Source organism: Petaurus breviceps, unplaced genomic scaffold, assembly GCF_028583685.1.
Source record: "Petaurus breviceps papuanus isolate PSGF00001 unplaced genomic scaffold, PetGlider_PUasm1.0 90734, whole genome shotgun sequence".
In the NCBI taxonomy this organism is placed as follows: domain Eukaryota; kingdom Metazoa; phylum Chordata; class Mammalia; order Diprotodontia; family Petauridae; genus Petaurus; species Petaurus breviceps.
In genome coordinates, this window is record NW_027187327.1 from 12,170,364 (window position 1) to 12,186,170 (window position 15,807).

General features: G+C 38.7%; 1 protein-coding gene across 3 annotated transcripts in view; it reads right to left on the minus strand.

Moving 5' to 3' along the window:
- The window catches only part of LOC138145372 (protein FAM9A-like), a 650,020-nt gene extending 638,556 nt beyond the window's left edge, over window positions 1-11,464 (minus strand). For 2 of the 3 annotated variants that reach the window (XM_069067019.1, XM_069067015.1), the window contains exon 1: window positions 11,332-11,464. The gene's annotated coding sequence lies outside the window, so the exon portion shown is untranslated. The remainder of the gene's footprint in view (window positions 1-11,331) is intronic. The other variant, XM_069067017.1, reaches the window with a different exon arrangement.
- Window positions 11,465-15,807: the final 4,343 nt, after the last annotated feature.

A 15,807-nucleotide genomic window follows, 5' to 3' on the forward strand; every position in this document is an offset into this window, starting at 1 on the left:
TCTTGTCCTCAGAACTTAAAAGCTCATAACCTGATGCCCCACAATACAAAGAAGCAACCAAGTGTAATCACCAGCCTCAAGCATTAGCATTGGTTGACTTTTAAAAGTTACAGTTTCAAGGTTGAAGAGAGTGTTTTCATCACATTCAAATTATTTTCATTGCTTCTGCAACCGAAGTCCACACTTGATCATTTATGTATTCTTTGTGGTGTTGCATGTGACAACTGGATTTCTTTTATGAGCTCACTTGATCATGTTCTGACAATTGGATTTGTGTCCACCATTGAGCAAGGGGCTCTACTTTCCCATCTGACTCCAGGTCAAGCACACTCCCGTTTGTGCCAACTAGCTGCCTCTATCACCTAACTTCTTCATGATCTTTTTTAGCTCATTTAAAATGGAGTGTTTAACTGTTTCCTGAACCATTCTGAAACTTTGATCCCATCATTAAATATATCCATGACTACACTTTAGACAATAGCAATCACATCTCATTGATGATTGGTGACAGAGCTGGGCTCAAAATGTAGGTGTCATAATGCCCCAGATTTTTTCTTATACTTCTCTAAAGTCTCTGAACAAGAACTGAGGATGAATGAAGATGTGGTGAAAGAACATCCAGAAGTTTTTTATGAGTTCAAGACCATGGACTTAGAGAAACAGCATCCCAGGGTACTGAAAGAACTGGCAGAGGGTAGCAATGACCTGTTAGCAATAAAATATTTGTAAAATCTTGAAAGAGAGGTAATACAGGACTAAAGATGGAAAACATAGCCTTTGCTTTTCAAAAAGGGAAAGACAGCAGTCTTTAGTCCTATAAACCAATGAGTCCATTTCAATTCCTGCTGAAATTCTATATTGCATTATCAAAGTGAGCACTTTGGAAGAAAAATCATGGTTTCAATCAGAAAGGGATTATGCCAAAACTAACCTAATCTAATTCTTTTGACAAGGTTATAAATGTAAAAATCAGAGAAATGCTCTAGTTGTTTTTTACCTGGATTTCATCAAAGCAAAACAAAGCTATTCACAATATCTTGATGAGAAAGCTTTCATCATATCCTAGTGTACAAAACAGAAAAATGTCTGTAATATGCCTTGCAAATCTTAAAGCACTATATACATGCTAGGTAGATAATTAGTGTAGTAGTAGTAGTAGTAATAGTAGCAATAGCAGCAGTAGTAGTAGTGATAGCGGTGGTAGAGGTGGTGGTGGAGGTGGTGGTGGTGGCGGCGGCAGCAGCTAGATAATAGTATAATTAGGAGAATTTGGAACTAATTGGGTATGTAAACAAAAAGCATTGATTAATCAATCAATATCTTGGAGGGAGGTCTCTAATATAGCACTACAGTAATCTGTCTGTGACCCTATTCCTTTCAATAATTTGGATAAAGGTATAATTAACATGTTTATCAAGTCTGCCAATGACACAAATTTAAAAGGGATAGCCAAAATATTAGAAGAAAGAATCCAGATTCAAAGATCTTTTATAGAATAGGATGGTGAGCTTAATCTGATAAAATGAAGTGTAATTATAAAATAAAATTCAATTGTAAAGACTTATGCTAGGTTTCAAAAAATCAACTCTACAAGTATGAGGGAGATATGACTAGACAGCAGCTCATATGGAAAAGACCTGGGGGGTTAGTGAATTGCATTCTCAAGATGAGTCAAGTGTATTGTGGCAGCCAAAAAAATACACTCAATCTTAAAATACATTAACAGAAACAGGATGTTGAAAACAGGAGAGGTTACAGTACCTCTTATACTCTTCCTCAGTCAGATTGCATCTGGGATATTGTGTTTGGTTCTAAGGACAACATTTTATGAAGAATAATAACAAACTGTAATACATACAGAGGAGAGTCACTTAAATCAAAGCCATATATAGATTAGTTAAAAGAACTGTAATAATTTAGCCTGAAGAAAAAAAAATACTTGGGAGAATATGACAGTTGCCTTTATATATCTGAAGGCTTGTCAAGTTGACAACAGATAGTTTTGTTTCACCCTAGAAAAGGCTAGGAGAAGTAAGTCAAAATTACAAAGGGGTAAATTTTTTTTCTGATATTTGGGCAACTTCCTCACAATTTGAGCAACCCAATGGTAGAATGGCTATCTCAGAAGGTAATGCATCACCTCTATCCTTGGAAATCTTCAAATGGAATTTGAATGACCATTTAACAGGGACATTGTAAAGGAGATTTCAAGTCAGGTATGGATGAAACTTGATGACTTTCTCTGATTCTATGACAGCGGAATCCCTGCTGAAACCCAGGAAAAATGTTATAAGCATGCATGATGTTCAGCCTTGGCCATGACCATTAATTAAAAGGATTGCATGTGCTATGAAGAGACCATGAACAAAGTAGCCACTCAAAGTAACTCTACTCATATGTCAGCAAAGGAATCGTTCATTCTACATCAGTATATCTGTCTGTCTTCTTGTCTTTCTCAAGAACAAACACGCAAATATACATGATAGCTTCTTTCTCCCATAGACTTATGCTTACTTACTATTGCATTTGATCATTTTTTTCAATCCTACTTGAAATTTATTCTTTTGCATAAACTGTTACAACTTCTATTCCTTAGGTAGTTCTTCTGACAACATGATCGCTAACAAAGATACTCTAACAATTAAGGCCAAGATGCACAATTCTAAAATGAGTAAGGGTCATTCTGTCCATTGCATCTCTTCTCACTAATCCGGCTTCTTAGATGAAAGCTCTTAATAGTATTCCAAAGTTTTCATCTGCATTTCTCTTAGCTATTAACTCATTTCTCAACATGATCGTTAAAATTGTATTTTGCTCATTGGCCTCATGTTGCTGTATAGTCTTTTTGTTTCATCATGAAATCTGTGATTAATAACCCCCTCTTCACTGATTTAAACTGGAGCTTTTAGCTCTGGTCAAAAGTTATCTTACATATGTTGACATCAGCATTAATGGGGGAATGTTACAATGATCCAGAAAACAGCTGAGAAGAATGAAAGCAATGAATCAGAGCACTTGGCCCTAAACACATCTTGGAGACAAGGAAGCGTGCACAAAGTCAGAAGATGATGGAGGGAATGGGATTGAAGTGTCTAGTGCTTGGGCTATAGGATGTGGGGGGAAAAGTGAAACTAAGAAGATATAAATGGTGTTCAAGAGCTTGGGGAACTACACCTGAGGTCAAAATCTTGGAAAAGATTAAGGGACTACTACTACATTAGAAAGAGTTTTAAATCTGGAGCTGGGTTTGAACCTCAGCTATGCTACTATTTATATGACCTTAAACAAGTCACTTTACCTATTTGGGTCTTGGTTTCTTCTTTAGGTCATCAGTTTCTGAGTGGAGAACAATGGCCTTGACTTTTTCCCTTGTCCAGTTGTTTTTTCTGTCCTGTTCAACTCTTCATGATCCCATTTGGAAATTCTTGGCAGAGATATTGGAGTGATTTGCCATTTCCTTCCTCAGGTCATTTTATAGATGAGGAAACTGAGGCAAACAGGGTTAAGTGACTTGTCTAGGGTGACACAGTAAGTGTCTAGGGAGAGATTTGAACTCAGGAAGACAAGTCTTCTTGACTTCTGGCCTGGCATTCTAACCACTGTACCACGTAGTCTTTTGTTCTTACCCAGCATTATTTGTTTGTCAATCAAAGATCTTGGGTGTGGAGTGGATTTCATAGCACCAGTTCATAGATCCTTTGAATTGTGTTTTTTGATTTTTTGGTTTTTTGCTGAAGTCTATGGAATGGGTTTGGTGGAGACAGGAATACCAATCAAGGATTCAACAGAATTCAAAATAAATGTCCTAAGGAATTATTAGATAGATGTATGGAGCCTTATTCAGATCAGCATCAAAGACAGGGAGGTTTTGTTTATTTGTCTGGTTGTATTTTTTTTTTAATAAGCAACCTTAAACTGGGCCCTTTTGCTATTTTAAATCGGTTGTTTCCTAAAATATAGTAGACCATATCCCTCAACCATACATTGTAAAAGATGTAGTTCCTTTCATTACAAAGAAGTTCCTTGTCACTATACCCCAGCCAATGACAGTTTAAAAAAAAATAAAAAAGAGCACCAGCCCTGAAGAGTCTAGCCAGGTGAAGTCCAGCAGATACTGAAAAAGTAGAGAGACACTGGGACCAGTAGTGATACCCAACATAGATGATGAGGTGGAAGGTAGAGATGTGATGCACAGAATAGAGAAGACATGTCTAGCAGTGATAACATATCCAACTGTGAGCAGTACCATGGCGTGACCAAATCAAGTCAGCAGTTCTACAGCATTAGAGGCATAACTTTCCCCAGGCATTTGTGCCTTGTCCACCTGAATCCCTGACATTTGTCCACATTCCTAATATTTATACCTTGACAATTTACTGGGACAGCTAGATGGCTCAGCGGTTGAAAAACTGGTCCTGGAGTTAGGAAGACCTGAGTTCAAATCTTGACTCAGACACTTTCTAGTTATGTGACCTTGAACAAGTCACTAAACTTCTGTTTGCCTCAGTTTCTTCAACTGCAAAATGAGGAAAATAATAGCACCTACCTCCCAAGGATGTTGTGAGATTCGAATGAGATAATATTTGTAAAGTGCTTAACACAGTGCCTGATACATAATAGGCATAATAGGTACCTAATAGACAGTATACAAATACTATCACTGTTGTTATTAGTAGTCTCTTGTCACATGCAATCTGCATGTATTTTTTCAGATTGGTGAGGTTTTGGTTTTGAATGAGAATTCACCACAGAACAGCTTTTCTAGGGGAATAAGGCCCCAGGTACTACATGTAAAATGAATGGGTCAGACTAGAACTACAAAGTCCCTTCAAATAGTAAATCTTTTGATCTAACAGCAATAATGAGAATGGATTAAACAACTAAACATTAGATTGTAAACTCCCTGAGGGAAAGGACTGTTTTTTCTCTCTTTTTGTATCCTCAGCACTCAGCACAGTGCTTAGCATATAATTTACACACAAAGATTCTGTAAACTGTAATGGAGTAGTTTATGTGACATAAATGGATTGTGAAATGCTAATTACCCACAGTGCCAGAGGGACATAGAAGATCACAATCAACAAAAGAACGCCAGATAATCAGACAAAGGGAGGTAGAAGGGTGTTTTAGAATAAATGTTGGTCAGAAGAGCTGGGTTCAAACATGTTCATAATAAATAATAAGCAATAATAACTAGCTTTCCTATAGCATTTTAAGCTTTGCAAAACATTTTACAAATATCTCATTTGATCCTCACAAGGATCCTGGGAGGGAGATGCTATTATCTCCATTTTGCAGATAAGAAAACTGAGAGGCAGAGGTTAAATTACTTGCCCAGGGTCATATTGAAGAGGTTAAGGCTCAGGGTTGCTCTGGAGACCCCAAAATACCAATACGCAGGTGCTGCAGAATGAATTCAACTCAAGCCTTCTTTTAGCCAAAGAAAAGTAAAGTTTATTAAAAGTTCGCCTGTATTGGACACAAAGTAAATCTGTGCTAGAAAATTCTATGGCGCTCTCACACCACATGGTGTGAGATGGGGTCTTATATATAGAAGGTTGTGGGAGGAAACTAGAGGTGGTCTAGAGGAGAAGTTTGGGAGGGTCTTCAAGGAGAAATGAGATGAGATCAATGAGTGATTAAGGGTGGGAAGTTGCTGGAGGCTACCTGGAGACTACAGACAATGATGGGTTAGGCCAGTTCAAGGGTGGATTAATATTTTGATAGGCTCAAGGGTGGGAAGTAGATGGACAATGGAGGGCTAAGGGCCCAGCCACAGTGTAGGCTTATGGCCTCATGCAAATGCCTTATCAAATGGGATGATTTAATCAGAGTTCAAGGGGGGTTCCCAGAGCCTGTACCTCAAAAGTTCAAGGAGAGCTCAAAGGGGTTCCCAGGGCCTGCACCTCATCAATATGATCAGTGTCTGAGGTCAAATTTGAATGCAGATCTTCCTGACATCAGGTTCAATGCTCTATCCACTGATAATCATTTAAATATCATATTTTGGCCAAAGTCTGAATTAATCAAACAAACTGCTCTGATTGATTTAAAAATGCCTTTCCCTGTGTTAGCAACTTCAAAGACCAGAGGTGAGATTTCCCTTATCTTGGGACTTACTCCACATGAAAGCAAAACAGACATCCTGAGACCGTAAAATGTAAATAGGCCCTGCTCTGATCGTTGTCAATTTGCATTTACAAGCAAGGAACTCTTTTTCACATATAGATGGTAACAAATGGAAGTCATAAAGTTTGTGGCATGTCATCGTCACTTGGGATGATTCTGAAATGTATAAAAGTCTTAAGATTCCTTTGTTCACCAGTCAGGAATTAACTCTTGACTCCTTGCGCAAGTTCTGCTAGCTTTGGGGAATAAACTGTGTTTCACTATTGGCTTGTCTCCTTTAACCTAACCTATTCAGAAGTCAACACCACCAACTACTCAGCTTCTGTATTTCTGCCACTTCTTATCTGTGTGACCTTGACATGGAAACAAGGTCATCAGAGCCTGCTTGCTAGTCTGCAAACTCGATGCCCTATCTCTTGCCTCTGTGCTTTTGCCCTGGCTCTCCCCCATGCTTGGAATCTGAATCATGATAGCTTGGATCTTCCTTTTCCACAATTAATGAACAATGATCAGGGGCTTAACTTAAACCTGAAAATCACATCCTATAGACTAACCAGATTTAAGGGAGCAGACAGATACAATCCTAGCCAAGTACTCCCTCTCTCTGAGGGAAATAGAGGCTAAACTTCTGGCCCTAGCCATCTACTTCCCCTCCTGTAAAGAATTAAAGTCTCCTTGAAGAAGGATGGGGTGAGAAGAGGTTAGAAATGACTACTCTACCTCCAAATCTAAACCTCAATGCTATATATGAGGGACAGCCCTCAGTATAGTAGGAGTAATAGAATAATCTCTCTCATGCACAGACATGGTCAAATCCCTCTTCAGTTCAATAATATCTATCACCTCCTTATTGTCTACCAAGTCAATTTCAATCTCCTCCACCTAACATTCAAGGCCCTCCACAATCTGGCACCACCCTGCCTTTTCAACCTTGTTTCACATCACTCTCCTTTATGCACTCAGGTCTTCAGACAAAAGGGACAGGTAGGTGGTACAGTGCATAGAATTCCAGACCTGGAGTCAGAAAGACTCATTTTAATCATCAGATAATTACTAACTGTGTGAACCTGGGCAAGTAACTCAGTTTCCTCATCTGTAAAGTGAGCTGGAGAAGGAAATGCCAAACCACAAACCGCTGCAGTATCTGTGCCTAGAAAACCCCAAATAGTGTCACGAAGAGTTGGACATGACAGAAAGGACTGAACCACAACCACAACAACAGAAATCATGTGGACAGAATTGTATAACAGATCCTGAAGAGGATACAGAGCAAAGATGAGATACAGTTCCTGTCTCTAAGCTTCTGGTGACCCATCTGGCGATACAATATTCCCACTTCAACTATTGAAAGAATAGTAATAGTGTAGAGCATAAAGGAGCAAGACAGAAGATCCCCGAGAATAAATTTGGAAGTGGATTATATTACCGCAGGACTGGCAGGGTCACATACCCAGATCAGACAGAGAATTGGCATGGACAATGTGCTGGCTTTTAAAGAGATTACAATAGTCAGGCTACATAAACTGAAACTACAATCAGTGATTGGTCAGTGTATATTTAAATTTTCCCATGCCAGAGAAGTTTTTCCCTAGGCTGAGGGGCAGGGAACCCAGAATGGGTGGAGATGGGGAACACCCGGTAGCAGGGTGAGGTGGGGGGAAAAGCAGAGGACAGGAAAGAATGGAGCAGGGATTTTACCCTAGGCTGAGACTCTGTAAGGGTTATGGGATTTAAAGATCTTCCATGCCCCATTGGACTTGCTGACGTAGCAGGAAGGGGCGGAGCAAGAGGAAGCGGAAAAACTAGAGTTCCTGTGGTGGCTGGCGGTGGTGGTGGCGACAGCAGCAGCAGCAGCAGCAGAGGCAGCGGCAGCGCGAAGCCCTTTTTGAGTCAGCCAGAATTTCTGTTAAGGACTCCTGCTGAGGACTGCCAGGGGCCGGAGCTGCTGGGAGCGCGCTTCCCGGACGCTGGGTGGTTGCTGTGAGTGGGGAGAGGAGGACCTTTGCCTGAGGTAGCCTGTTCTGTTTTAAAGGCTTGAAAATGTGGGTGCTTTCTACTTTATCTACCTGTGCCAATGTCATAACTACTCTGATGGCTTTCACTTTCTGGTTTTGGGACTCAGTCTTTTGGTATCTTAATAAATTTTCTAGTTTATTCCCCCATATGGCAAGCATGATGTATTTTGTGATGGATAATTATATCAGCATATCTGTAATCTCCATAGGCATTGTGAATATGGCATTGCTGATACAGACTCCCACCCACAGATCAATTAGGGGAAGGGAAAGGTGGAATTGTGCTCAACAATAGACACATGACAGAGTCAATTTTCAGAATTATTGATAACACAGCAAGAGTCCAGAGAAAGGAGTGTCTCAGGTAGACTAGGGAGGCTAGAGAAGACTTCACTAAGGATGTAGGACTTGAGCTAAATCTTAAAAGATGCAAAGCGTTGGGTTCATTTTAGAAGGCCAATGAGCCAAAGAAGAGCTGGAGATATTGATGCTATCTCAAAGCCTTCAATATTATTTTAGAAAAAATATCTTTCACACAAATACTCAAAGCACATTTGAGAAAGTGTCAGATACATATGGCATTCTATAGGACTTTATTGTTATGGGGTTAAATTTAAAAAGCAAATGAAAAGAAAAATCTACACAGTTTTACACAAAGGGGAAAAAGTTATGCCTTGAGAGAATAATAGAAGATAATTTTCTAAATGTAGTGCCCTGAAATATTAGAATTTTAAAAATAGGAACCAAGTCAAAATATTAGTCATGTGTGTCTATTCTTAAAGGATGGCGTGGGAGGAAAGGATGAGGATTAAATGTATCTATAGAGGAGGAAAAAGTTCCTGAGTTCTATTAAACTGCGAAGCAAGTTCCCAAAGGAAGTGGTGAAAACCCTAAAGCTTGAATCTTTTTGAAATGAGACTGGGTTAAGCCCTGGGTAATGAGCCCCAGGGAATACTCTGGCCAGCACTTAAGAGAATAAAACCAGAAGATCTAATGATGGGCCCTTTTCTTTTCCAGCAATGATGATACTCAAGATCAATCTGCTGAGTTTTTGTCCTGATTTTTTTTTAAACAAGCTAAAGGTAGAGAACAGAGAGATGAAAATAGTTGCCACATTATGGGAATTCAACTAAATCTTAATTGAGGAAGAATTTTATGCTAGTGAATCATAAGACACTATGGCTTTTCTGGGAACAATATGAAAATATCAGACATCAATTCATTTTACAATCTATCTACAAATGTTGAAAACGAGAGAGGGAGCTAACAATTACAGGTTGGGTTAAGAGATCTTAGAAGACAAGGGAGAAGTGGTTCAATGTAGAAAAGGTATAGTAATTCCTCAGGTATACAGATATTAGGGGTGGGTAAGATGTTTCAGATGATAGGATATTCCAAATAATTATAACTCTTTTTTTTAAAAGCCTAAATATTTTAACTGTTTTTATAGAATTTTTTCAAAGATATACTATGTACTTCCCCACTTTTGTAAACAAAATATATTTCAAAAGATTTTAATTTCATTAGTGTAGGTATTCCCTCCATTGATGATGACAGGTCATCCATTCCACAGTACAGGAGTTCTTTCCAGAAACCCTAGGTCTAGAGGTATAAAGGTATATGGATAAGGAGGTCAATAAATGTATATAGGAGAAAAAAGTTACATCTTTATTTTCACTAACATAACTAAAATTTAATATTTCTTCAATTTTTTTTTTGCCTTTTTGGAGGGCAATTGGGGTTAAGTAACTTGCCCAAGGTTACACGGCTAGTTTTTTTTTTTTTGTGTGGGTCTTAAGTGTCTGAGGCCAGAACCAAACTCGGGTCCTCCTGACTCCGGGGCCAGCACTTTACTCACTGCACCACCTAGCCACCCCTATTTCTTCAATTATTAATGAAGGTAACATGACATTATTCTGAGAAGGGGTTGATAAGCTTCAGCAGACTAAGAGATCCATGACACACAAAGCAGCTAAAAAAAACCCTTGCCTTTGTAGATTTATTCAACTTTAAAATAATAACATAAATAACAACACTTGCAGTACTGACATCACAGGGTTGTAGTAAGGAAAGCATCTGATAAAATGGTAGGCATTCTGTTTGCATCATTATACTGGGACCTTCCACAACTTATATTCCCCTTGTAGAGACTTTGAGATTCCTAGGTCACTTCTGTAATGCAACAAAGCTTCAGAGTAGGACATCAGCAGAGATTCAAGAAAGGAATACTGAAGATCACCCAAGACCCAGGATGGAAGCTTTAGATTTATATGGATTAGCGTCAATCTTAGGAACACTCACTATAAACATCTCTTTTCAACTCATGCTCCAAATCAGGGTTTCCCCTGTAAACTTAAGAATTTGACTCAAGTCTAGGTATCCACAAAAAAGTAAAAGGGCACTTGTTTTCTTTGACTCTGATTCTATTTGTTAAAATAATTTTGTTTCTCTTTTTCTCTTCAATTTTTTACAGTGGGGAGAAAGTTTCAATGAGACACACCATCTTTATAACTCCTCCAAACTACCTAGAAAATCCTCTAAACTTTCAATACCAGACTGGAGGCAAGTTTCCTCCTGCCTCACCACTAGGCAAAAACATCTGAGGGTCACCAGAGAGTTTTTCCCTATCCTTGGACCTACCCAGCGCACAGAACTTAACATTACTAGTGAAGCAGAAAATCCAGGCTTACACTCCCATTGGGTTGTCAGCTCAGCTGAGGACAGGAGCTATCTTTCGCCTTTCTTTGTATCCCTAGCACTAGCACAATGTCTGGCACATACCCAAATTAACTACAAAGGCCATATGGAGGAAGATGCTATCTGCAACCAGAGAAAGTACTGATAGATGTATGTATAGAATGGTTTTACATATATCTATACACATACACACACGCACACACACACACACACATTTGTGTCTGATGGTAATATAGCATCAACATGATATTCACAGAGCCTATGGTGGCTATGAATATACTGGTATAGTTCTGAATTGCCAAATGTAACAGATTCTCCACATGGAAGACAGAACTAAAACATTTATTCAAACACCAGAAAGCTGAATTCCAATACCAGAAAGCCAAATCCATCATAGCAACAAAGAAACCTATACATAATTAACAGTGCAGGGAGCACCACCATCCCCAAGCCTTCCCCTGCTAAGACCTTCCCACAAATGAATACTTACAGCTTGTTGCCTGCTTCCTCTCTCTCCCTCAGCTCTAAATGCTCTAACTCCAAAATCTGACTGCTCTGACCAACTTCCTCTCAGCTCTGCTCCACCCTTTCTGCTCCATTCCTTACTGCTCTACCTGTTCAGCAAGCTCCTTCCACCACAGACTCATGTGACTTAGGCTTCCATGTGACTGAAGCCGGTCACATGGGCCTATTAATGGAAGGGAAAGATCTTCCCATTAAGCAAAAATACATTAACAATACAGGTAGCCATCTCTAGGGCAGGGCTAGGAGGGAGGGAGAAGGCAAGGAAAAAAGGAAAAAAGTTACATGGTAACTATTATATATTTAAAAGGAATAGCAAGTTGTACATAATACATTTGCAGTTTCATGTAAATTCATCCTTTTTTCTATTCTCCTATGTTATGGAAATGCATGTTTTATTTCTTAAGTTCAGAATAAAATAAATACAATTTTTTTTAAAGTCTGGCACATACTAGATGTTTAGTAACTATATAATAAATAAATGCTTATTAATGTGTATTAACCTACTGAGTGCTCCTTCACACCATGGCTTTTGTCCATCACACTCCTTGGCTCAAGCTTCCACTTGATCCAAGCACTCTTGTATTAGGTTCAGGAGGTTTTATACAGAAACTCTACTAATACTACTGTCTTGAGCTCCAGAAAATCCTACCTTGGGCTAGATATGTAGATATGGGAGTCATGTTCAGAAAGTTAATAGTGAAACCCATGGAATTTGACAAAATAAACAAGAGAATGTAGAGAGAAAAGAGGAGAGGATCTAGGTCAGAGTCCTTGAACACACACATCCTTAGTGGGGCAGGATGTGGATACAGCAAAAAAGATTGAGAAGAGACAATCAAACAGATAGGAAGAGAGTCATAATGGAGAAGAGTCACAAAACCCCAAGGAAAATAGAGTTTCTAGAATGAGAGAACAGTCAACAATGCCAAATGTTGCAGGGAAGACAGAAAGAATTAAAGACTGAGAAAAGACCATAGGGTTAAGCAATAAATCATTGATGATCCTGGAAAATACAGTTCTAGTCCTGTGGTTGGGATAGAAATCAGATTTGGGGGACTTATCAAGGTAGTGAGAGGTGAAAAAGCAGAGGCAATAAGTATAATTAGTTTTTTTTCTAGGAGTTTGACTTTGAAAGAGAGAAAAATTATGGGTTGATTGCATAATGGGATGGTAGGCTAATGAATGGCCCGGCCCCAGGATTTAGATACTGGACTGTCATGATTTGATCGCACACTAGAAGTTTTCAATGCCAACATCACAAATTCTTTACATATTGTGCATTTAAGAAAATTATCCCCAACACTGCTCATATTCCAAAACAGAATGTAAAAGGGGAAAATTGATTTAACCTTGACTAAGTGTATCCTTTCCTGGACTCAAGGGCATGGGGGAATTCAATGGCTGGGCAAAGAAACTGATGTCACTTAAATGAGTGAATGAATGAATAAATGAAAAAGGCATTATTACTAAGTGCAAAGCAGTATGCTAAGCACTAGGGATACAAATAGAAAAGTAAGACAGTGTATGTTTGTAATGGGAATGCAAATTTGGAAGATCTTCCCTGCCCCTAGGCTAAAGTGCACCTGAAGCCTGGGGTGGGAGGCTTGTTTTTCAGTAGATACTTTTTGATTGGCCAGTGGGTCCAAAAGGTTGTTAATTCTCTGAGCCAGGAGAAGGCTATATAAGCCCTGATGTGTAGCTTTGTTTTGGGGGCTCACTTTGAGAAGTGTTCTGTGATTTGATCTGTATTCTGGGAAGCCGTTGTCCAGGGCCCCCCCGGCTTTGAAAAACCCAGATGTGGAAACCCAGATGTTGACTGGGTATGGATGTAATGGTTGGACAGTTTGGAAAGCTGTCTACTTGATCTGTTTCTGTCTTGATAATTCTGCCTGTATACTTTGAAGTTCGGGGTGCTGACCTTTTTCCCCTGAACAAGGTAAACGATATATGGTCTGACTGATTAAAGTAAGCTTGTTAACCCATTTTGAGTTGCTTTCCTTTAACAAAGCAGATCCAAGAACCTGTATTGCTAGCAGCCACCCTGGGAATGCTGGGGTGCTTGCTGCTACAATGTTCTAAAGAAGTTCACATTCTAAAGGGGGGAACAACACATATGGAAGGTTTTAGGTGCAAAAAAGACAGAAAGGTACCATTGTCTTTAGAGAGCAGTGGTAAAATAGATGGCAGTGGCCCTTCTTTCAAGTCATTAACATTGATCAAAATCAAATAAGTTTCTGATGTTGAACCATTTCACAATGCCAAGGTCTCTGGTGGCAAGAATTTTCTTTTCAGGGTCCTCAGTAGCTATGGTTATAGCACCAGCATGAGCAGATACCAGGCAACCTCTCCAAAGGGGCTGCTTCCCAAGATGATGGTTGTAGGCACTGGGCTGGAAGCACTGCTATTCCAGAACCTCTGATTTAGGGTCCTGGGTTGTCTGTGTCAAGGATTCAGTCTTGTGGATCTCTCACTGAGAGGCACTTTGGTTTAAGAAGGGGTGGCCTTCTAGATTCTTGAGTGTAGCCTTTTGACTGAATCCAATTTTACAGAAGAAATCCAATTTTTTTTGTAAAATCCTGTTTTGCTCTATAAAATTTAGATTCCTTCAAAAAGCCACACTTAAGGATATAGAAGGGTACATATGGCCTCAAGGCCACAGGTTCCCTATGTCTGGCTTGTTGCATGAAGGACCATCTTAATCAGATTCTGTGAATCACTCACTGAGAGGTGATGTGGTTTAGTGAATAAAGGACTGGGAATAAGGAAGATCTGTGTTCAAGGCTTACCTCTGATACACTGTTGCTGGGCAAATCACTTAACTTAGTGCCCTAAGTAATTCTCTAAGACTAAAATTTTGATGGAAGTACAGATAAAATGACAGTCACAAACAAAAAGGGGGGGGGGGGGGGAAGAGTGTCCCTACTAAATCAAAATTTCAAAACAAAAGTACAAAAGGTTCACTTCTTACAAGTCTTATTTTAACAATTTAACATTTTAATGTGTCAAAAAGCATAAAAATGCATAAATAAAAGATTCAGGAAGGTACTGTTAAGGTCTTTTTTGTGGTTGACTTGGAATAAAATAATGATACTTGGGCTCTTAATCCTGTCAGTTCCTTTTGTATAGTGATTGTGTTGCATCACTTTTTAAAAATTTGTTAATATGTGAAATTGGTTTAAATTGTGTATCTTTTTTGTTCTTCTATTTTTATTTTAGACTCAAATGCCAGAACACAAATACAGAATAGAGAAAAGAAACAAAAGCATATCATAAACTTAAACATTGGAACTTAAATACAAAATTAGAAAGAAAAAAAACATGTCATGTTCATAGCAGAACATGAGAGGATTCTAAATATGTAAAAATAAATTTTCATTTCAAGAAAGCCTATATGATACATAATAGTTGTGTTGACAATTGTCCTTCTTTTCTTTGCTTCCTTGCGAGTTTTCTTTTGTTCTCTGCTGTGTACTTTTTTACTTTGTTCTCTTTTCTCCTGCCCCCAACCCCTAGAAGACTACAATAAATTTTAAATATGTTTCTCTATAGCTATAAATATATACATACATATATAGAAATATACTTTCCCAAATATATTCTACTCCTGATCTTTGTGTGTACTTTTGTATTCTGCTGTTTAAAAACAAAACTTGGCAATTTCCAAAAAACAGTCCAGCCTTCCATCCTCCTTTTGTTCAATTCTAGACCCAATAATTTCTCAATTTGCAGTCTTTCCAAAATAAACTGAAAAATGATCCCTGTTATAGGACACTAATACAATAATATAGACTGGGTAATAAGCATTTTTCATCTATTTAATTTCTCCCATGTGGTTAGTTAGACCAAACTCTTGTGAGTGATAATGTATCTCACTTAGTAGGTTCTGCAATGTTCAAGGGCTTAATGCAATCCGCAAAATGTCATACACAAACAAGAGTATCTGGAAAACCTTTCCATCTACAGGGAATCTCTTCTCGATGTGGAGGCACATGGTGGGTTTGAGAAGACTACAAGAAATTATGAAAATGATAATTACTAAGTATTACTAATCATTAAAGAAAGACATGATTGAAAGAGAAGATGGAATGGCAAAAAGCAACAGTGAGGGATAAACTGGCTACTCTATTGGTATCTTCCTGATGTCAAGAAAACTTGAGGCAGATCCTCAGTATTATGAGTGGTGCTCTGAAGTAAACTGATAACAGCATGATATAGTAGATAGAAAGCTGAGCTGGGAGTCAGGAAGACCTAGAAAACACCAGATTGTGACCCTGGGCAAATAATTTCATCCCCCAGTTCCCTGGGAACCTTTATAAGATTCCAAGTTGCAAACTACCATCCATATAGATTGGTAGAGGAGGCTCCTCAGCAGGAGTCTGTACACCAATGAAAACACAAATTCATACACACACAAGATCTTCACAGAAAGGACAGCTATGGA